General features: G+C 43.2%; 1 pseudogene; it reads left to right on the top strand.

The window, feature by feature from the left end:
• Positions 1-766: 766 nt before the first annotated feature.
• Positions 767-1197, top strand: LOC123453304 (annotated as a pseudogene).
• Positions 1198-13534: the final 12337 nt, after the last annotated feature.

A 13534-nucleotide genomic window follows, 5' to 3' on the forward strand; every position in this document is an offset into this window, starting at 1 on the left:
TATTTTCCCACTTTTTCGTTGTTTTGACTAATCACAGAACATGACACCATGGACGAGTTTAAAAATAAAACTGCTAAAGCAGAGCTGGGGAGATAGCTCGGTAGGTAAAGTGCTTGGCCTCACAAGTATGAAGACGTCAGTTCAATCCCCTGTAAGCACGTAAAAATGCCAGGCATGGGCAGGAGAGATGGCTTAGCGGTTAAGCACTTGCCTGTGAAGCCTAAGGACCCCGGTTTGAGGCTTTGGATTCCCCAGGACCCACATTAGCCAGATTCACAAGGGGGCGCACGCATCTGGAGTTCGTTTGCAGTGGCCCATTCTGGTGCGCCCATTCCCTCTCTCTCTCTCTCTCCCTCCCCCCCCCCTCTCTCTCTCACTGCCTCTTTCTCTGTCTGTTGCTCTCAAATAAATAAATAATAAATAAATAATTTTTTAAATGCCAGGCATTGTGGTACTCACCTGTAATCCCAACACTGGGGAGTAGAGACAAGCAAATGCTCGGGGCTCCTCAGTCTGAGAGTATAGCCCGATGGCTGAGCTCGTGGCCAATAAGAGACCCTGTCTCAAAGGAGGCAGACCTTATTTATCCTTGAGGATGACATCTGAGGTTGTCCTCTGGCAACAGGTTTGTTGTTCACCTGTGCAAACACGTATGTCCACACACATTTATACCCATACACACACACACACCAGCATATACACACATGCACACATACACACACACATTTTTTAAAATGAGAAGAAAAGAAAAAACATTTAAGCTCTTCCTCTGTAACGAGGCGGCCGAGCGGATACCAAAATGCAAATCTTTGTGAAGACCCTGACGGGCAAGACCATCACCCTAGAGGTTGAACCCAGTGACACCATCGAGAATGTCAAGACCAAGATCCAAGACAAGGAAGGCATTCCTCCAGACCAGCAGCGGCTGATTTTCGCTGGCAAACAGCGGGAGGATGGCCGCACTCTCTCTGATTACACATCCAGAAAGAGTCCACCCTGCACCTGCTGCTGCACCTGCGTGGTGGCATCATGGAGCCCTCTCTGCGCCAGCTTGCCCAGAAGTACAGCTGTGACAAGATGATCTGCCGCAAGTGCTATGATCCTCTGCACGCCCATGCTGTAAATTGCCGCAAGAAGAAGTGTGACCACACCAACAACCTTCGCCCCAAGAAGAAGGTCAAGTAAAGCCATGGCCTTGGGGCCCTAATAAAGTCCCCATACATTGACTGCAGCAAGAAAAAAAAAATATTTAAGCACCTTAATAGCAGGCAACTGCAAAGTGAATGTCCACAGACCATCATACACAAGTATACCCTTTGTGTACATAAATATAGCTATAAGTGGAAGCATGCCACCCACATGGAATAATGCTGGGCACACCGCTCTAAAATCTTCTTTTCCCTTGTAATAGATGGAAGACGTCTTTCCATATCATAGAGAACTACAAACTCCTTTTGAAAAGCCACTGGGAATTCACTGCCATTGAGGGATATATCACAACTAATTTATATAATTTCTTATTAGTGAACACGTATCTCCTTCCATGTTTTTACCCTTATTAATAAAGTTTGAGTGAACAAATTTTGAAATACGCCTTTGAATGTTTTTCTTTTTTTAATGAGTTATTTGAGATAAAGAAGAGGCAGAGAGATGAACTCCAGACACATGCACTACCTTGTGATTCTGGCTTTATGTGGGGGATGAGGAATCAAACCTGGGTTCTCCACTTCATAGGCAAATACCTTAACCACTAAGCCATTTCTCCAGCCCTACTTTTCTGGTTTGTTTGTTTGTTTGTTTGTTTTTGTTTTTGTTTTTGTTTTTTGAGGTAGGGTCTCACTCTGGTCCAGGCTGACCTGGAATTAACTATGTAGTCTCAGGGTGGCCTCAAACTCACGGCGATCCTCCTACCTCTGCCTCCTGAGTACTGGGATTAAAGGCGTGCACCGCCATGCCCAGTCCAATTTTTCTTTTTTAACAGTATAATTTTATTGATAATTTTCTTATGTGTGCTTAACGTATTTTGGTCATAAACTCCTCCTATTATTTTCTTTTGTCTCTCCTCCTCCAGACTTCTCCCACCTCTTCTTCTTTTCCAGCTAGTTATTCTTCTACTTTGATGACATCTGAATGTCTTTCTGATCCTCTCTCCTGAGAATAAATGTGTAGAGAAGAAATAACTCTGTCAAAGAATTCAAGTGCTGTAAATTTTGACATGTAGTGACCATTGATTGACCTTTCAGAAAAGTTAGTGCAATATACTACATACTCATAGGAACTACTTGTGATTGGTATTTTCAGTCTTTGACAATCTGATAATGAAGTATCATTCTTTCTGGTGGAACTCTTATATTAATAAAGTCACAATTGTTTCTTTAAAGTTGTAATAAGACCTAATTTTTAAGTTTAAAATCCATCATATTATTTTAGCAATTATAACTCCTTATTTTTATTAAGTTCCCTCCATTTATCACAATATTAAATAATAATTCTGATTTTATCAATGAAGAATCTGAGCCCAAAATATGTAAGAATGTGGCTAAGAGAGTAAATGCACTAGCCAGAGAAGCTTCTCTACAGAGAGGGCAGTAGACACTGAGGAGACTCAAAACTCCAAAGCTGAAAATCGGAGGCTGTTAAAAGCTCAACACTAAACAACACGTCTCCGTCATGCCCTCCAAGGCTCAAGGTACATTGTGGAAATGGGAGCAGAAATAATATAACAGCCACAGGATAGGAAGGAGTACTTTAAGGCTCTGTCCTCCAGACATGAACTGACTGGTTCATTTGTGACCTCACAGTGTGTTGTTTCTCCCATAACACCCAGGATAGGATGGGAATATGAACAAATTACAGTATGTTCATGTACCAAAATTGGCAATAAAATGTTTTTAAAATAAAAGAGAATATGTAGTTAGCAAGTATTCTAGTGTTCCCTCTTTTTGAAAAGAAGGAAACAGTGGATGGAACATATCCTGTGCTCTAGATAGGACTGGAAAGCTAGCATAAACTCACATTTGTTTTAATTCAGACCAGAGTCCACTTGTAATTAATTGCACCTTCAGTGAAAAATAAGTGATAAAGAGTTTGGGTTTGTGACCCCAAACCTCAAGACTTAGGATTCATCTTGTGTGTTGCAATGATATCTAATGCCAATCATAACAGTAGTTTAAGCCAGACTTGATCACACATGGTTGTAATCTCAGCATTTAGGAGGTTGAGGCAGGAGTATCCCAAGTGCCTCGCCAACCTGGGCCACATAGCAAGACCCTGTCTCAAAAAAAACAGGAACAAAATAAAATTGTAGCCTATGTACTGCCCCTCCTCAGGGTGTGCAGTATAGAAACTGAGATAAATTACATTCAGTGTTGGGAGAAAAAAAAAAAACTGATTAAACTCTTATTTAAAAAATGAGCTATATCTAAGAGCAATTGACTGGGGCCAGGGCTCCTCTAGTGTCTGGGGAAAGCTGAGTTGAGTCATTTAATCTGGAATATTCTGTCATGATATGAAGGAAAAAGAATTCTGAGAAGAAAAGACACATAATGGCTATGCTTCAGAGAGAGAGAGAGAATGTGTGTGTGTGTGTGTGTGTGTGTGTGTGTGTGTGTGTGTGAATGCACACATGCACTGTGTCTGAGCAAATGTTAAAATGTTCCTGTAACATTAAATACAAATAAGCATTGGGAGTAAAATAGCAGCAACTTTTAACAACCTTGTCAAAACTGCCCCTCCCTCCCTCACCTCCACACGCACCAGCTTTGTTCCCCCACAACCTTTACTTGGTTGGTGGGAGCCCAGAGAACCTTCTACCTGTGTGGCCAGGCCAGCTCCTTCAAGATCAGCCGCCCTGCACAGCACACACGTGTGTCCTACAGCAACCTCATCATTCCTCCTCTTCACTTACGCAGAAAGAAGACAAAGAGGCCAAAGCAAATATAGACACAGGCACAAGCAGGTGAGAGAGGAGCTACAGAAGCCAGCACGCCTCCCTCTCCTCCAGATGCATGCTCCCCAAGAGCACCTTGGGACACAGCGGAGCCCAAACTGATTAACTGTTATGACAGTGGAGACGCGTTGGTAAATATGAGTCTAGGACTGGAATGACAGAATAGAACTGACATGGGTGCGTGCACCAATCATGTACCATTTTGCATTTGTACTAAGACTTTAGGTATTTTTCTTGGTTGGTTGCGCTCTGTCTCCAAGTCACAAAGTACATCGAATCTACAAAAATAAGGGCCTGTAATACCTTCTCTCACCCCTCACCAGGTCACATGGCAATTCCTGGTGTCTCTGCTTGTCTGTCTTTCATTGAGAAAACATCAGCTAATCCTAGCACAATGTATGTATCTGCCCATCATCTATCTATACATTTGTCTATCTTCCGTCATCTTTGTCTCTGTCTGTCATCTATCTACCTATCATCTATGACACACACTCATGCATAGTACATTGTGTGCACTATACAGACTCAAGGATCACTGGGCTTATGTGGGTATATGTGAGAATAGTAACTACTACATTGTTATACCTGTTGTGTTGAAGGCAAATTAAAATCCTCAAAGAGGTGCTTTGTGTGCTTTTTTAAAATAAAAAGTCTTGGTTTTTTAAATATTTTTAATCATTTGCAAGGTGTAGGGATAGTTAGAAAAAGAGAAGAAAATGGGTACGCCAGGGCTTGTTGCCACTGCAAATGAACTCCAGATCTGTGTGCCACTTTGTGCATTTGGCTTTACATGGGTACTGGAGAACTGAACCTGGGTCCTCAGGCTTTGCAAACAAGCACCTTTTACTGCTAAGCCATCTCTCCAGCCCAAAGAGGAGGGTTTTTCTGTTTGTTTGTTTGTTTGTTTGTTTGTTTGTTTTTTCTCGTGGGTTTTTTGAGGTAGGGTCTTACTTCAGCTCAGGCTGACCTGGAATTCACTGTGTACTCAGACTGGCCTCAAATTCACAGCAATCCTCCTACCTCTGCTTCCTTAGTGCTGGGACTAAAGGCGTGCACCACCACACCCTTCCCAAAGAGGAGTTTTTGAAGAGACGACAGGAGGTTATTTCACTGATTAGTGCTTATTTTATTCACTCATTCACCAGGGACTCACTCCTGGGTTTCAGTAACACCTCTGTCATTCATTCACTTATAGAACACGGACCCCCGTGCTTCAGTGAGATCTCTGCAACCTTGGACAGTTAAACCATCCCTCAACTAGCATATCATTCACTGTGGGAGCTACATTTGCTCAAGTATTGGCATGCCAGGACATTAGAGAATCAAAGAGAAAAAGACAGAGCAGAAAAAATCCTCCTGCTTCTACAAGAAAGAAAAAATTATCTTAAGCAAACCACCTCAGCTCACTTGAATACATCGATCACAACATTTTAGAGAGGCATTTCTCTGAGGGAAACACACACATCGTTCTGTGTGTGTGTGTTTTGTTTTGTTTTGTTTTTTTACATGGGTATAATAAGATGGGAGTGCTGTGTCTGATGTGTGTGGTGTATATACATGTATGTGCTAATGCCACACCATGTGACACACTTGTAGAGGCCAGAAGAGAAAGTTGGGTGTCCTCAGCGTCACTCACCTGCCTGTTTTTCCTTGAGATCCATCATAACCTCTAGCCAGTTATGGAGCTTGCCATTTCTCATGAGCCCCAGCAATTCTCTAGCCTCCGCTCCCCACAGGACTGGGGTTATAGACATGCCCAGCTATTTATGTGGCTGCCAAACAATCAAACTCAGATGGTCCAAGGCCCCCCGGGCCCTCATGCATGCACAGGAAGAGCACTGAACTGCTGAACCATCTCTCCAGCCCCAATAACCTAGTTTGTTCTCTCTCTGGATCACCCATTAGCCAGACGCACAATGGTGAGGCAAGCACAAGGTCGCACATGCCCACTAGGTGGAGCAAGCCTATGGGGTTTGATTGGGTTTGATTGCAGTGGCTGAGGCCCTGGTGTGCCAAATTTTCTCTCTCTCAAAAAAAAAAAAAAAAAACAAGTGTTTCTGAGCCTGGAGATGGTGCTATCCAAATTGATAGAATGCTTTTCCTGGCAACACTTTCTTTTTGCAGCTTAGATGTTTGGGGACTCTTTCAAACAGGCTAGCAGGGTACTGAGGGCCCTGTCTCAAGGGTGGGAAGTGAGCTGGACACAGGCACAGGTCTCCCCAAGGCTCCTGCCACATACAGGTCCCATAACCTGCACATGATCCTCCCTGGCTGGGCAGCCATTGCAGGCAGAATTGGGCACTGAGGTAGGGGAGAGGGCAGAATTGTGGTTAACAGCATAGACATTCAGGCTACCAGGGACTTCCAAACTATGAGGAAGGAAAGTAGAGGCAAGCCAGGAATGGAAAAACAAAAAATGCAAGGGGAGGAAGCCCAAACTATTTAAAGAAATCTATAAATGACCAATAAAATATATGAGAAAAGTGTTCACAGTCATCAAAGAAACATTAGTTTAAACAATAATGTTTACTGGTTTCTGCTTTATTGGCAAATATCCAAGCACTTCTAGACCCACTTTATATTACAAGTCAGACACAAAGAAGTTTTGTGCATAAGGATGCTCTATTGTTCTCTGAGGTGGGCTCAGCAGCCTTCTGAATTTTACTTATAGAAAGAGAAAAAGCACAGAAACATTTATTTTTGCATGAATTTCTGCTTGCAATGACTTTATAAGCATTACTTGTTTGAGTTTATAAAATATACAATGTTTCTTTCTGAGAACAGTGCAGGCAGATCTTGGGAAAATACACTAGGAAAGAAGTGGTTAAGAAGCAGTTTGTGGTCTGGAGAGATGACTTAGCACTTAGGTGCATGCCTGTGAAGCCTACAGACCCAGGTTCAATTCTCCAGGTCCCATGTAAGCCAGATGCACAAGATGGCACATGCGTCTGGAGTTTATTCGTAGTGGCTAGAAGCCCTGGCATACTCTCTCTTTCTCTCTCTCTCTTTCTCTGTCATAAGTAAATAAATATAAAATCTTTAAAAAAAAAAAAGCAGTTTGCTAGTTCTAGTTCTTGGTGAATATATATACATACATATATCTTACAATAGAGGTAAAGCTTCTTAATTGTTTACATATATGTATGAGTGTGCAGACTGGGCTACAAAATTAGTTCCTGTCAACCCAGGCTAGAGTGAGATCCTGTTTCAATAATAATAATAATAACTTTAAATATAAATGTTCTTACTTCTCCAGTTAAAAGATGCAGTCAAGCTGCTTGGATCAAAACCACACACAAGGGCTAGAGAGATTGCTTAGTGGTTAAGGTGCTTGCCGGAGAAGCCTAAGGACCCAGGTTTGATTTCCCAGAACCCACATAAGCCAGGAGCACAAGGCAGCACATGCGTCTGGAGTTCTTTGAAGTGGCTGGGGGTTCTGGCGTCCTGGCATACCTATTCTTTCTCTCTATCTGCCTCTCTCTCTCTCTCAAATAAATAAATAAAAATAAAATATTTAAACACATACAAGATCTAAGACCGGAGGGATGGCTGAGCAGCTAAGTGTGCTTTCTGCACAAACATGTGGGCTCTGGATTTCCTGAGTTCAAATCTCCAGAACCCATGAAAACAGCGAGATCCTGTGGACTAGCTACCAGAGAATCAGTAGAACCCATGAAAATCAAGCTCTAAAATCAGTAAGAGACTCCATCACAGGAAAAAAAAAACCAGGCAGGATAGTGAAAGGGGGACACCTAATGTTCCCTTCCAGTCACTCCAGGCAAGCAAACAATGTGCCACATCAGCACATGCATGTACATACACCACCCACACCACACACGCACCACTCCACAAATGCTACACACGTGCAAAAAAAGAAAAAAAATGCCCAACTGTTTGTTGTCTGCAAGAAACATTGGCCCAGGTATGGTGGTGCACACTTTTGATCCCAGCACCCAGGAAGCTGAGGTAGGAGAATCGCTGTGAGTTTGAGGCCACCCTGAGACTACACAGTGAATTCCAGGTCAGCCTGGGCTAGAGTGAGACCCTACTTGAAAAACAAAACAAAAGCAGAAACATACCTAACTAGCAACAAAACACATAGACTGAAAGAAAAAAAAAAAGATGGAAAATGATGTATCAAGCAAGTGAAATCTAAAAACAAATAGGACTATCTATAATCTTATATACCAAAGTAGACTTTATGCAAAATAGTCAGAAGAGATAAAGATACTATATATTTATAAAGAGAACGATCCATCAAGAAGATATAAGTATGTGTAATGGGAATGAAAGCACTCAATTTTATAAAACAAATACTACTGTACAAAAAAAAAAAAAAGAGAGAAATCCAGGTACAATATAGTAAGTGACTTCAGTACCCCATTCTAATCAATAGAGAGGTCATTGAGACAAAAAAATCAGTAAAGAAACTTCAGATTTATAATACAACATAGTTCATGAACTTAACAAAACCCTATAGAATATTCCATCCAACAACTGTAGAACACAGTGTTCTCGGAATCTGGGGACTTACTACAAAATAGGTAATATTATAGGTTATAAATAAAGTCTTTTTAAATTTATTTTTATTTATTAATTTTTTAGAAAGAGAGAGAGGGGGAGAAAAAGGAGAGAAAGATAATAGGTGTGCTAGGGCTTCCAGCAGCTGCAAACAAACTCCAGAGGTATGTGCCACCTTGTGCATCTGGCTTACGTGGGTCCTGCATAATTGAACCTGGGTACTTTGGCTTTGCAGGCAAGTGCCTTAACCACTAAGCCATCTCTCCAGCTCACAAATAGAGTCTTAACAAATACAAAACAATAAAAAATAATGTCTTGTGTCTTATGAGACTATAATGGAATAAAATTAAAAATCAGTAGCAATAGGAACTACAGACTATACACATGGACATTGAACAATATGCTGTTGGATATGCAGTGAGCTGTAGAAAAAAAAAAGAGAAGAATTGTTTAGATTCCTAGAATCAAATAAAAACAGAATACAACTCCCCCAAACCTTTGGGATAGAGCAAAGGCAGTTCCAAGAAGGAAGTTCATAGCTATGAGTACTAACATTTAAAAAATCAGAGGGCTGAGTATGATGGTTCATGCCTTTAATTCCAGCACTTGGGAGGCAGAGGTAGGAGGATCCCATGAGTTCGAGGCCACCTGAGACTACATAGTGAATTCCAGGTCAGCCTGAGCTAGAGTGAGACCCTACCTCTAAAAACCAAAAAAAAATCAGAGTAATCTCAAAAAGGTAACTTGATATACTTCAAGGTCTCTGAAAAATAAGAACAAGCCAAACCCATCCCTATTGCTTTTTAAAAGAAAATCAGCCAGGCATGGTGGCACACACCTTTAATCCCAGCATTTGGGAGGCAGAGGTAAAAGGATTGCCATGAGTTCAAGGCCACTCTGAGACTATATAGTGAATTTCAAGTCAGCCTGGGATAGAGCAAGACCCTACCTCAAAAAAAAAAAAAAATCTAGGGCTGGAGAGATGGCTTAGCAGTTAAGCACTTGCCTGTGAAGCCTAAGGGCCCCGGTTTGAGGCTCGATTTCCCAGGACCCACGTTAGCCAGATGCACAAGGGGGCACACGCATCTGGAGTTCGTTTGCAGTGGCTGGAGGCCCTGGCACACCCATTCTCTCCCCCTCTCTCTCTCTCTCTCTCTCTCTCTCTCTCTATCTCTATCTATCTCTCTATCTCTCTATCTCTATCTCTTTCTTTCTCTGTCTGTTGCTCTCAAAATAATACATACAAATAAAACAAAAAATAAAGAAAAAAATCTAAATTCAGGAACTGGGAAGATGTCTAGGTGGGTAAAGTGCTTATCAGACAAGCATGTGGACCTCAGCTCAGATCCCAGAAGAACCCAGATGAAAACTGGGCATGTGGCATGCACATGTAGTCCCAGTCCTGGAGAGGAGGAACCCTGAGGCTTGCTGGCTAGTTGGACTAGGAGAATCAGTGAACTCTAGGTTTAGTGTGAGACCCTGTCTGAAAAACAGAGTGAGTTCCTTGGTCACTCTTCACCTTGTCAAAGGAGCCAGAGTCTCTTACTGAACCTAGAGCTCACCTATTTAGTCAGACTAACTCTGCAGTATACCCTGGGAATCCTCCTGTCTCCACCTCCCCAGTGCTAAAAGTGCAGGTGCGTGCAGCCACACCTGGTATTTCACATGGGTGATAAGACCAGAATTCAGGGCCTCACTTTACCTGGGGACCATCTCTCCAGCCCACTGTGTCTCTCTCCAGGATCAGAGAGGATTCAGCATGGCGGAGTTCCAGCACGTCATTGTGCCAGATGAGCCTTTCAAGTCCTGCTATTTCAGGCTACTCCCAGACCCTCACTCGGCCTAGCATCAGGGCTTATTCCAGACAGGAACTATTAGTCACAGAAAGTATAGCTACTCTTTGTGAGCCATAGAATGATCTTCATAAAGAACGGCACCATTCTGGAACCTTCTGTATCATGACTCTATCATGGTGCTTACCTTTGCCCGAGCCTGCAAATCCTAACATGACTGGTCAAACCTGGCTATCAAGAGTCAGCATGTCCAAGCACGTGCTGAGAACTGTACATGAATCGGTTTGTGTGCACCATGACCTTTGGAGATAGATCCGAATCTTATCATTGCTGGAAAACAAGAGACGCAGAAACTTGGCTCTTGCAGCCTTGCCCTTCAGGGTCACCCTGCACCATCCTCAGGGGCACTAAGCGGCTGTCATAGGACCTGGTCTTTCACTGGTGTGTAACACAAAACCACCCCTGGTAGTATGCCCAGTGATGAAAGGCCTCACTCAGCACCCTGAGAGGAGACCCAGGTTCGATTCCTCAGGATCCACATAAGCCAGATGCACAAGGGGGCATCTGGAGTTCATTTACAGTGGCTGAGGCCCTTGAGTGCCCATTCTTTCTCACTCTTTCTCTATTTACCTACTTCTTTCTCTCTCTCTCTCTCTCTCTGTCTCTCTCCTTCTTTCTCTCTCAAATAAATATATATGTTTTAAAGGATTTTAATTAGCATAATAAGGCCTATAATGTATAGTGGAGCAATACAAAAAGGTAACAGAGGACATAACCACTACATATTCTCTCCTTCCTCCACTCAGTAGTGTGTTTCTCCCCATGAAAAAGAGTTGTGTCACATTGAATTTGTGAATAAAGTTTTGTTTGTTTGTTTAGTTTTGGATTTTGCAGGGGGGTTTTGTTTTGCTTTGCTTTGTTTCTTTTGGTTTTTCAGGGTAGGGTCTCACTCTAGCCTAGGCTGATCTGGACTTCACTCTATAGTCTCAGGATGGCCTTGAACTCACAGCGATCCTCCTACCTCTGCCTCCCGAGTACTGGGGTTAAAAGCATGCACCACCACGCCCGGCGGTTTTTGCAGTTTTTGAGACAGGTTCTCACTCTAGCCCACTGTCCCGGGCTGACCTGGCACTCACTCTATAGTCTCAGACTGGCCCAGTACTCAGTGATCGTACCTCTCCCTCCCAAATACTGGGATTAAAGGTGTATGCCACCACGCCCGACAGATGCACTTTCATTAAGGGAATAAATGTGGTAAGTACCATGAATATTTACCATGCCCCCCTTTGTTTCTAACTATGCAGTTTCCGTAGGTAGGTCTTTTAACCTTAGCTCCCAGAAAATGTTGTGTGGCAGAGTGGAGGGCACCGATGCCTCAGCACATTTCTGAAGGTGACAAAGTGGTGGTGGCTGGCTCATAGCCACACTCCTCTGGCCAGAGCTGTCAGAGTTGGTTAGGGACTTGCTTCAGGACCCTCGTGGAAGCAGCAGAAGACTCTGTCCTTCCCTGGAAACCAGCCTGTTGCATCATACTCTTCAGGTCCCAAGGACCCTACTCCCCAGACGCATAAGGGTTGCACCTAGGGTTAGATGTTCTATCAGAGCATTGACATTCCCAAGGACACTCCTCACAGCTCATCCACCACTAGCCCCCTGAGCTTCCCTCTGGCAAACGTAGGCTGCAAGAGCCTCCTGTGTTTCCTTGCAGAAGGAACCAGCAAAAAATACTGAGAATTGAGAAGAGTCACTGTCACCTTAAAATTATGTAAAGAAAAAAAAAACTTGTCATGCTTTTCTATGTGAAATAAATTCAAAACTGAAATGGCTCAGAGAGAAAATGGGGAACTGAATAGAAGCCTGCCCCAGGGAGAGAACGAAGGGGAAAAGGGCTGAATCTTGAAAATGACAACGTTGCTTTTCTTTTCTTTTCTTTTCTTTTCTTTTCTTTTCTTTTCTTTTCTTAACACTGCCTGTTCAAGTGATACTAGGAGGCCTCCATCAACCGTCCTCCCCTTCGCTCTTGCCAGGGCCTCCAAGAGCTGGGTAAAAGGACGCACTGTTCTTTGCTTTGAATTTCTGGTATTTGATTGCCCTGGTGGGGTTTTCTGCACAGATGCTGCTGAGTTCAGGCCGGAGGGGAGGCAGAAGCAATGAAAAGAACTCCACGGGCTAGAAGGTGTGTGGGCTGCCTGTGGAACCGCCGAGGCCTTTTCAGGAGCAATCTCGTGGACAGCGGAGGATGCTGGGCTCAGCTGGAAGGTGCTAGGCGCAAACGCTGGAGAATAGCGAGGACAGCCTGTGGCTCCTGACAACTCCGTTACCTTAGGAGAGAGAGCCAGGGGTAGGCGTCCACACCTTGTCCCTGCCTCATCCGCGTCTCGGTGCATCCTGCTTTGAAAATGGTCTGGGAGGGAGAACACTACTTCCAGAAGTTTCCCCACAGACTGCCTGTCACTCCCCTTTTCTACCACTCATACCCCACATCACGAGTACAGCTCAGTCCTTTAACACGTACCCTTTCCAAGGAAACCCTGTTGGATCACTCCTTAAGTGACACTTCATTATGCTGAGACCTAAGCATCTTTTCCCCCTCCCTTCGCTTCTTCCTGGTTCTTTTTTCCCTAAAATAACAAACCAGCATTTTCACCACTTTATCTTTTTTTTTTAATTTTTATTAACATTTTCCATGATTATAAAATATATCCCATGGTAATTCCCTCCCTCCCCACCCCCACACTTTCCCGTTTGAAATTCCATTCTCCATCATATTACCTCCCCATTACAATCATTGTAATTACATATATACAATATCAACCTATTAAGTATCCTCCTCCCTTCCTTTCTCCACCCTTTATGTCTCCTTTTCAACTTACTGGCCTCTGCTACTAAGTATTTTCATTCTCACGCAGAAGCCCAGTCATCTGTAGCTAGGATCCACATATGAGAGAGAACATGTGGCGCTTGGCTTTCTGGGCCTGGGTTACCTGACTTAGTATAATACTTTCCAGGTCCATCCATTTTTCTGCAAATTTCATAACTTCATTTTTCTTTACCACTGAGTAGAACTCCATTGTATAAATGTACCACATCTTCATTATCCACTCATCTGTTGAGGGACATCTAGGCTGGTTCCATTTCCCAGCTATTATAAATTGAGCAGCAATAAACATGGTTGAGCATGTACTTCTAAGGAAATGAGATGAGTCCTTTGGATATATGCATAGGAGCGCTATAGCTGGGTCATATGGTAGATCAATCTCTAGCTGTTTTA

The sequence above is a fragment of the Jaculus jaculus genome, chromosome 11, assembly GCF_020740685.1.
Source record: "Jaculus jaculus isolate mJacJac1 chromosome 11, mJacJac1.mat.Y.cur, whole genome shotgun sequence".
NCBI classification, from domain to species: Eukaryota; Metazoa; Chordata; class Mammalia; order Rodentia; family Dipodidae; genus Jaculus; species Jaculus jaculus.